The following is a 10041-nucleotide window of genomic DNA, read 5'->3' as shown; positions in this document are numbered from 1 at the left end:
TGAAGTCCCCAGTTTTAGGATGAGCCCATGTAATTTCTCTCACTGTGCTCTCTTTCTACTGCATCAGAAACAAGATATTCATTTTCCCCTACCCTATGATTTCTCTTTCACCATCAGGTCATGATGTCATTCTTTACAAACCACTTGATACATTTCCAGACTGTCAGTGTTATGTTCTCTCTCCCAGCACATCATAGGTTTTAAGAGTTCCCTGCAAACACCCACAAAGCCATGCCAATTACCTTCCTTCTTTTAAACTCTTCCCAAGGCACCTAAAAAATCAAATGCTTCAGCATTAAACTGCCACATACAGAGATGCTTTCCCTTCAGTTTTCCCTTTGTCTTCCCTTTGCCCGCCTCCACGGCTGTTCTGGGTTTTTGCAGTGCTCAGCACAGGGCAGTTCTGTCCTGGGACCATAGCTCCCACAGGCTGCAGGGATGCTGAAAAGAATCATCAACAAGTATAAAATCTATATAAAAGGTAAGGCAAGGAAGCACGCCATATTAAGTCACCTTCCTCACACCACTGCAAGACTTGATATTAAGGCAACAAGGAAAAATGTTAACTTGTGCTGTCATGCAAACGCCAGAAATTGAAGAAAGAATAGTAACCAGTCAGCCTCCATCCTATATACCTCAAATTTGTGCATATGTCTTTTCTTGCTTTCCTCTGTGTTCTGTAAGTAGCTGAGACTTGAAATGATAATTTGTGTTCATCTTTTCGAGCCTTGCAGATATCTCATCACCACAGCGTTACTCCAAGTAATGAAACAGACATTAATTCACTGTGTTACTACCTCCCCCAGACATTCCAGAGGCAGAAAGCAAAACTGCAAAAGTTCTGCAGCATATATAATTTACAAGATGTTCTTAAATTAAAACAAAAAAAAAAAATAAAATCCCCATCTTGATAACACGGGCAGGATCTGATGTCCGAGAAATATATTCAAGTCTGCTTCAAAATGTTGGCATTTTCAAGACAAGACCATTTAAAGGGCATAACCTAATGAATCATTAGCACCAAAGCCCATCTAAATTAAAATTATAATAAGATGCTTTTAGAATCATCGCACCCACTTTTTTTTCCCTCTCTACCCTTTCTATTTCACTTTCAGAGAATATCCAGAATTCCATTTACTTAAATGTGCCCTTAAAAATGGCTCATTCTGATAGATTTGATGGAGTCTCTTTCTCTTCTGTGACAGGAAATAAATTGAACCTAATGTTTTTAAAAAAGAAAATGTGTCAGATCATGTTCCTATTCTCAATGGAAGGGGAAAGACATTTCTCTCATTAGCAGGATCTGTCCTAATTTCAGATTAAGTTTTACATGATATGCATGAAATACATATATTTATATTCTTTCTATAGATGTCTACTTAATACAATGACATTTTTGTTCACACATTAATACTTTCTGTGGGTTTTTATGAGAATTAAATAATCCAAAATAGGATCTCCTCAGCATTATATTCAAGCTCTATGATGTCCAGAAGCATTTAGGAAATGGCCCAGGGAAACAAGGAAACAAACAAACAAACATACCCACCTCTAATAGCTGAAACTCAAAATATTTGAGCTCTGTGAAATATGGCTCATCTCCGCTCTGGCTCAGCCTGCTGGTGAGGGCACAGCAAAAACCACAGTCCCAAATTCTCAGCGAATTGCAGAGAAGACTTGATCACATTACCAAGAGCAAGTTTTGATCTGAATGAGCTGAAGAGGCAACATTTTAGGCACTGAAGCCTTTCCCAAACTTTATGCCCAACCCATTTACAGCAACTGACAAAGGGTACAAGCTACTCCCCAGTGTCACATAATACAATTTATTATGACGGAACTGCAAATGACTATTTTCTGAATAAGCTTACATTGTAAATTCATTATTTCTGGATTCTCATGTTCTCCTCCTACACCAGCACCACGCAAAAAAAAAAAAAAAAGCAGTATCTCTTTAAGCTGCTTCCTAAAACATGAATATTTGAACCCTGAAGGATGGAACCTGAGAGAACCATTCCTGGGAAGTTTACTCGTAAAATCTTAAGAGTTTACCTAAATAAATTTCCTTATGTCATTCACTGCAAATTAGTCCTCTTTAACTGACCTGTGCCTATTTTTTTGTGCACAGACAATCTGTGGGTCTTGTTACATTTGAGTCGCAGATGTCTGCAGAGGTGAAATAAAGCTAATTCTGGAACAGAATAAGCAGAATCAAAAAAGAAGCCCTAAATGCTTGAGGTCACATATCAAATACAAATATAATTTTAAAATACATTAAATTTCTATAATGGTTGAACTGACAAAGCAGCAATCTGGATTCCTCGCCCTGCTACCAGCGCTTAAGGATGCCAACATCTGAGGTACGCGTTCAGCCTGTATTAGAGATAGGGTGAGAAAACTGCGAAGAAAAAAAAAAAGCCCAATTTATGAGCTCTAGTTCCTAAATCATTTAGTTGCTGCCAGAAAGCCCACCCACATACACACAGAAATGAGCACCTATAGTATGGATGCTATGTACACCCACTTTACCAGACTGCTGTTAGTCATTTCCAGCAATATCTCTATTGAATCTCTGTTGCACAAGTCAGCATGTAAGCCCAAGTATTAATTTTTACTCCTTTTTTTAATCTTTAAACACATTAATGACAGCTGAAAGGTGAAAGAAGTACAAGCTAAATACAAATATTAATTAAAGGAAAATATTTTTATATTTGTTTTGATTTAAATGGTTTAAGTGGGATAAGCAGAAGCAAAGAAGCTGACTGTATGGAGAAAGGGGAAGAGACAATAAGAGTTATTTGTGTAGATTTATCGTTGACTTATTAAACCAAACAGAGCGTTGAACTATACTTGGTAGGGAACAGTCTCGTGCTGCCAAAAAGAGACGGATGGACGGCATTATATTCTTCATACATTCTGTTAATTTGTGCATTTTCCTCTTTCAAAAAAGTGTCAGAATCAACTGTGATCACTTTGTGATCATTTTCCACCAAGAAGCCACTAATTCAGTATTTCACAAATCTGAAATTCCTGGGGAATGTGGCATTCCACACTACTTGCTAGATCCATTGCTCAGGTTGTAAGCATCCATCTTTTTGGCTTCCCTGCCAAGGGAAGGGTCTCTTAGAGCTACAAGGCTGCTGTGCCAAGCAGTAGCCCTCAGAATTTGGAAGGGCTGTTCAGAACTATTTCACTCAAAACCACAAACCATTTCATTTTTCCAAAAAGGTAAGAGAATTTTGTAAAACTGACCTGGCAAGTGAGATCATGAGCCTAAGGAGAGCCCAATTAAATTCAACAAATTCTCTCTGAAGTAGCAGCTAAGGGAAAGAAGCACTTAAAAGAAAACTGAATCGTGAAATAAAAGATAATCTGATCACCACATACAATTACAAGGAAGAGTAAATCATTACAAAAAAAAAGGGCTTAAATATATAATCTATTTCATTCATTTTTTTCCCAAGTATAAACAAAAAGTCTTTATCTCAAATTTTTGAGGGCTTATAACTAATTAAAAATATTCATAACAAACAAAATTACTTGCTCAGTCCAAATAAGTCTCTGCCCACATAAATCAAATCAACCTAGAATCACAAAAAATATTCCCAGCTTGCTTTATACTCTTCAACCCTCAGCAAAAGCTCAGCAAAAAATAGATCTGCAGCATATTCTGAAAGTTAAATTTGGGCTATTTTGGACCTCAGGGAGAATAAATTCTGAAATCAAAGAATCTTCATGGAAACCCCCTATCACCATTTCCTTTCCATTAAGAGAAAAGCTCGATCATTTATGCATCTCTGCAGATGATATCTGTGATAATACACAGATACCTAAAAAATAGCCTGCTAAAAGGGCCAGCTGAAATATTTTTCAATGAATCTAACTCAGTTCTGAACAGTAAGCATCTTGCAAAGATCAGAGGTATGTTATAACATCCTACAGACAGCCTAGAATCAGCATTTGAGTCATTTTAAGGTGTAGGTCATCCACTTTTAGCATATATCTAAGTCTCAAAGAGGAAAAGGTCCAGATGCCTACAGTAGATCTTAGACAACTGCCACCTTTTAGCTATGGAAGACCGAAGAACACCTTTTGGCTCAAGACTGGCACCCGATCAGATTTTTTCAGTGTTTCTAGGATCCAAGAAAATCAGCACAATATTCAGACTCATGTCCTGTAAGAAGCACATTTCAAGGATTTCTCAAAGGCATTTTGTGAGGTCCAGACTAAAAGGAGCACAACTTGGACTCCCTGACTCTGGGTGGTTTCTCAACACACCTTCTCTTCCTTTCTCCCAGCCTTACTCTCATCACAGTCGCTCTCATCTGGGCTGAATCTTCACTGTTTTGCTGCCTTCCACACACTTGTCTCAAGCACTCATTAAGATCACATGATACAGGGAGGAAGAGCTGGGTGTCACTGCAGTTTATGCCACTCATGCTGATTCGTGTATGATGCTGAATAAAAGTGGGTGCAAAGCCCAGATTACTGTCTCACAGGTCAATCTACCTCCAGTTCAACAAATTAACATGGCTACACATATTTCATACCTAGGTGTGGCATACATATCTACGTGTGGTAAAGTTGACTAATACAAAACACACCTTTCACAGTCAGAACATAATCTAAGGCTGCCGAGGAAAGTCTAGACAATTGAAAATGTAATGTATCAGCTTTCATAAACTTCTGGAAATAATTCAATTTTGTTAATCACCTACAGTCACAAAACTTGTATCAGACTGCCAAGATGCCAAACACCAAAGTCTAAGGGAGGTGGACATTTCCTAGTGTTTTCAACTCTTTGCTCTCATTTATTTCTCTAATCATAATCCAAAATCCTGCAATAAACAAAATAACTAGCCTCAGTTTCAGAGCACCATTCACATTAAGGAGTATAAAAAAAACACCCTCCTTAATATATATTTGCAGTGCACCAGAGAAGAGTCAAAGCCATAACATCAGACTTCAAACTCTGCCAAGGACACAGGGAGCTCACAGCCACTGTTCAAAATGAGAAATATTTAATTATGCAAAAATTAATTAACATTAGAATTACAGCTTTTTCCTTACATGGGTCTTAATCCATACTTTGTCCACCTTTTACTGTGAAGCCCTTCTTCAAACAAACACGTACAGGCTCTCCTTAAAATTTCATGTTCCAAGCAGATCTTTATACGCAAATGGCATTTTTGTTCCCTAGCAAATGGCATTTAAAATTCCAGAGTAGCTTCACAAACTTCAATCCAGCTGACAGTGAACTCCCAGGTTCCTGAAGGTTTTTCTGATATATTGTGCCATGGGACCCAGAGATATACACCTCTCAGAAGTCTGAATGGAGACAAACCTTCTGAAATTCTGTGGCAGAGGCACGCTCCACAATTTGCGCCCAGAAAAACAGACACTAATTTTAAGCACAAAATATAAACCCTCTGCAAAACACTGAAAAGTGTGGAAAGTAGTGGCTGGGGTGATCAGGGGCTGGAGCTCCCCCCCCCCCCCCTCCCATACAAAGACAGGCTGAGGAAGTTGGGGCTGTTCAGCCTGGAGAAGAGAAGGCTGCGTGGAGACCTCAAAGCAGCCTTCCAGTATCTGAAGGGGGCCTATGAGGATGTTGGGGAGGGACTCTTCATTAGGGACTGTAGTGATAGGACAAGGGGTAATGGGTTAAAACTTAAACAGAGGAAGTTTAGATTAGATATAAGGAAGAAATTCTTTACTGTGAGAGTGGTGAGGCACCGGAACAGGCTGCCCAAAGAAGTTGTGAATGCTTCATCCATAGCTATGTTCAAAGCCAGGCTGGACAGGGCGTTGAGCAACATGGTCTAGTGTGAGGCATCCCTGCCCATGGCAGGGGGGTTGGAACTAGATGATCTTAAGGTCCTTTCCAACTCAAACCATTCTGTGATTCTATGAGTCTATATACATAGTTGGTAAAGGCAGTAGTGATGGCAGTTCAGCAGAAAGACAGCTCTGCATCTTGGGTCCTTATCTAAATGTGCATAGCCCAAATTTCTTTTAAATGTGTGTCTAAAATTAACACATCAATTCACATCTAACTGTCTTAGTTAGCAGCCTCACTCTCAACAAACTTCTGTGAACCCAGCAGATCTCCTAAAGCCAAGACATTTCTTTGAGATCACCAGTTCAGGGCTGGAGACAAATGAAACAGCCGCAGCTCTACACACCAGCTTCTGGGTGTCTATAATTTAAAGGTACCTAATGTGCTCTATTATACAGTCCTGTTTTCAGTTGTTTCTAGTTTCGCCAGACTCTCAGAATCTGCACTGAAATTTTCTACAGCAGAAGTCTGCCTCAGGCTTCCCTTCCTCCCCTTTTGTTTTCAGAGTTTCAGTTAAAACTGCTCAGCTATTTCTGAGAACAAAGAACTAGAAGAAAAACATGTTGTTTTGGCCATTGTTTAAAAAAAAAAAATAAATCCTGGCTTCGAATCTCTTCTGTCTCCTTCTTTTGTGTGGGACATAAAAGGTCACGTAAAAAATATCACCCTCATGCTAGGTATATGGATTATTATATCCCTGTGAAAAGCTGTCCAAATTTGGCAAAGAGCCTCCTAGGGATTCTGGTTCATATGCATCTGTAGAGACTTCAGAGGCAACTTTTGTATTTTCCCAAGGTTCAGTTGCCACTTAAATGCTCTAATCCTTTCCCTGTTCTTCTTCCTCATTTCTGCCTGGGCTGCCCTGTGGCCATGCCCATGGCCCCAAAGCAAACTCTTGGTGTTTCTTACCTATCCTCACCTAGGCACCCCGGAAGCTCTTAGAGCTGGGGCTTCAAAGCTCTGCTGTGCCCCTTAGCTCAATGTTTCAGGGGGAGAAAATAAAATAAAAGGGAGAAAAGAGCTGCAGGACACAAAGTGAAATAACAAATCAGCACCAGGCGACAGCTAGGTAAGCTAAGGCGGAAGATAGTCAAGGAAGAGCAAAAAAGGACTACATAAGAGAAAATGTAAGGAAGATAATGGTACAAACAAAATTTAGGAGTCCCATGTTGTTTTCCACAAGTGGAACCATCAGGAAAGTGGGAATCATACTGCTGGCCGTGTAACTGCCAGAGGCACTAACACTGTTCTGGTCTATGGTCCAGAGACTCGAGGTTGGGTGAAGTGATCTTAAAGACCATGTGATTCTACTTTTTATATATTTTAGGCTTTTTTATTTTACTCTTCTTTTTTTTTTTTTTTTTGTTCTCTATTTTTAAAGTTGAGAAGCTACATTAAAAATATTTGTGATGAAAAGCCAAGTATACTGGTATACGGGAAATACCAGTATTATTGTATTTACATACAACCTAAATTCACTTCCCTTATAAATACAAATCATGATACTGCTTTTAATAATGCAGTCACCTGCCTCATTCACTGCATGAGAGAAATCTACCTTGGGAAAAATCTTGAACCATATGGTGCAAAAGGCTATCATTTATAGGATCCATACCTCAACCTTTACAGGATCCATACCTCAACCAAACAAGAGACACAAAGCAATTAACACAAAGCAATTAACTGAAAAAAAAAAGCAAGGATAGTCTTCTGGTAAAAGTATTCCATTTTTGCAGTTGAAAATAAATAGGAGTCTATCTCTTTTATCCCTTTTTACAGTTACTAACTGTGTACTCTTTGTCTATGAATTCCTAATGCAAGGTACCTGGGGTCAGGTTGGCAAAGGTACCAAATACCCACCTAAAATGAACAGGAGCTGTGCTTTCAGCATATAAAGGACCATGAGATACCAAATGTTTGTAAAGGAATTGTGAAATGTTAGTTATGCAAGGTGGATAGGCCCTGTTGAAAGTTGCAGTGTCAGTGTTTTAGCTTTCTTTTCCTGAGATAAGATGAATCCTTTCTCAAAAAGATTTTGAACTGCTGAATTAATCTTTCTTTGTAAATGACTTGCAGACTTAGTTAAGCACACCATGAGGAGGGGCGAAACAAAACATCGGTTTGTACTAATTCTGGGGTTTGAAGGTGCCATCTTATGTAAGGCCTAAATCTGAAGAAATGGGGTGTTTAGTAACTGAATGAGACCTTGTTCCATGGTTGTACTAATGGTGTACTTGAGAACTATGCTACAGCACATTTCTGGAAGGGCATACAGCAATCTTGTGTAAATCCCATTTGTTCTTAACTTTTACCTTGGGATTTTCTAAATCTAAGTTTTTACTCTGCTATTCTTCATATTTTCTTACCATGAATCTTGTTGACTCTTCATAAAGTATCTGAGACCATGGGAGAAATCATGCATGGTGATGGATAGGATACTTTCCAAGCAGTTGTCATAGAGTCCCCCCTATAATAAGATGAGAATTAAGCATAGTTATTTCTCTACTAGGGTACCAGGTGCCCATAAAAATGGTAATTTTCAGAAATGAATCAATAAATATAGCTAATTATTGGCAAATAGCCTAAAGCTATCCCACTTTTTAAGGCTCTGATCTTCTCATAACTCATATGTTAGGCAGGGTCAGGTTTGAATCATTATGTAACTGTGAATCCCCTGGGAAAAGCATGGGAGCTCCAGGCTGCACTAGTGGCTATTCAGTAGGTGGCATTATATCCCTAAAGATGGTGCCAAGACAGTCCCCCCGCATAATATTTCATAAAGCAACTTGCAACCATAATCCTCATCTTTGGACCCAATCTGTCCTTACAATTCAGTAATCCCATATAGTTTCCTTTCTGCAGAAGGACACAAATGGAGGTGTGAGTTTCAGCTTTCCTACCAGTTTCTGGAGGAACTCTGTGTTCAGCCTCATGCAGAGGGATGCAGACACCTTAGGCACTAAGGAGTTTCTCAAATCCTCTTTCTGTCTGTCACAGGTCTATATTTTGGTACCTATGTTATAGGTGGTGGCTTGTGTGTTCCAACCCTTAAACTCTGAGGCTAGGTGTTAGTAGCTAACTTTTCTCAGCAAAGGAACCCACAAAATTTGCAGATGCCGGTCTTGATCCTGCACAGAAGACAGCCTAAATGTGCTGAACGGGGGGCACTCATTGCCCACTTGATTCAGACCTGAGGGCTCCATTTGCTGTTAGGGCTCAGAAAAACTCAGAGAGAAACAAAAATAAGGCAGAAATTTTTAATGTTTGTTGGGGAAGGAAGTTGCTGTGAAGGTAATATATAGCTAGAGACAAAACAGATGCTTAAGATAGATACATTTAAAAGAAACACAAGTTGGAAATAGTCTTCTGCAATAGTAAGCTAAACCTTGGAAATAAGGGACAAACTAGACCCAGATCCTATAGCTGCTTATGGAGCTTTGTAACTCCACATTATCTGTATACTCCCCTTGACCTCTAGAGCCTAGATTTCATTGAAAGTGGATGGACAGACCTGTAATTTCTTAACTGACCTTTGAAAATAGGATTAATTCCTAAACCTCTGAAGTACTTTGGCAAACTTTATCCTGAGTTGTTTCCGTAGAGACAATAAACCACACTGGATTTTAAGCTTCCTACTATATGCTTTTTTCTCCTTACACACGGAGTCTCCTATTTAGTACTTGACAGGGAGGGTTTGAATGTAAATGATCCACTTCTTATTTATGGATGTCCTTTTGTTTTGTTTTTCAAAGAGTATGTGCAGAGAATGCACAGCATGACAAAGATATGAGAAACTGAAAAAGAGAAACTTGACGCTGGTCTCTAAACTGGCCTGGCTGTGTAGGTGTGGCCCTCATACCATTACACTGATTACTTTGTTGAGACTGAAACTGTAGTTTGTGGAATTTAGCCTAAGAAAGAACAAGCTGCCTCTATTTTGATATCCAGAAAGGGAGGGAAGGGGGGAATGGCAGGAGATTGTATTATGCCTGGAAAAGCCATTTAGAAAACTAGCATCATTTTAATTCTGTTTCCTCTGAAAATCTCACTGGTTGCTACATCAGTCTTTGAACCACGTTCTCACCAATGCTGTTGTTTCTCAGTCTTTAGAGTCAGTTTATTCAGTTGGTTATGAATGACTTTCAGCCGCTCTGTAAGTTGTTATTGTCCAGGCCCCATTGCAATGAGGGGTCACTTGCACT

This window comes from Pezoporus occidentalis, unplaced genomic scaffold (assembly GCF_034315485.1).
Source record: "Pezoporus occidentalis ecotype Australia unplaced genomic scaffold, CSIRO_AGI_Poc_V1 ctg19, whole genome shotgun sequence".
NCBI lineage: Eukaryota > Metazoa > Chordata > Aves > Psittaciformes > Psittacidae > Pezoporus > Pezoporus occidentalis.
The sequence above is the reverse complement of the archived record's forward strand: the minus strand, read 5'-3'. Positions refer to the sequence as shown.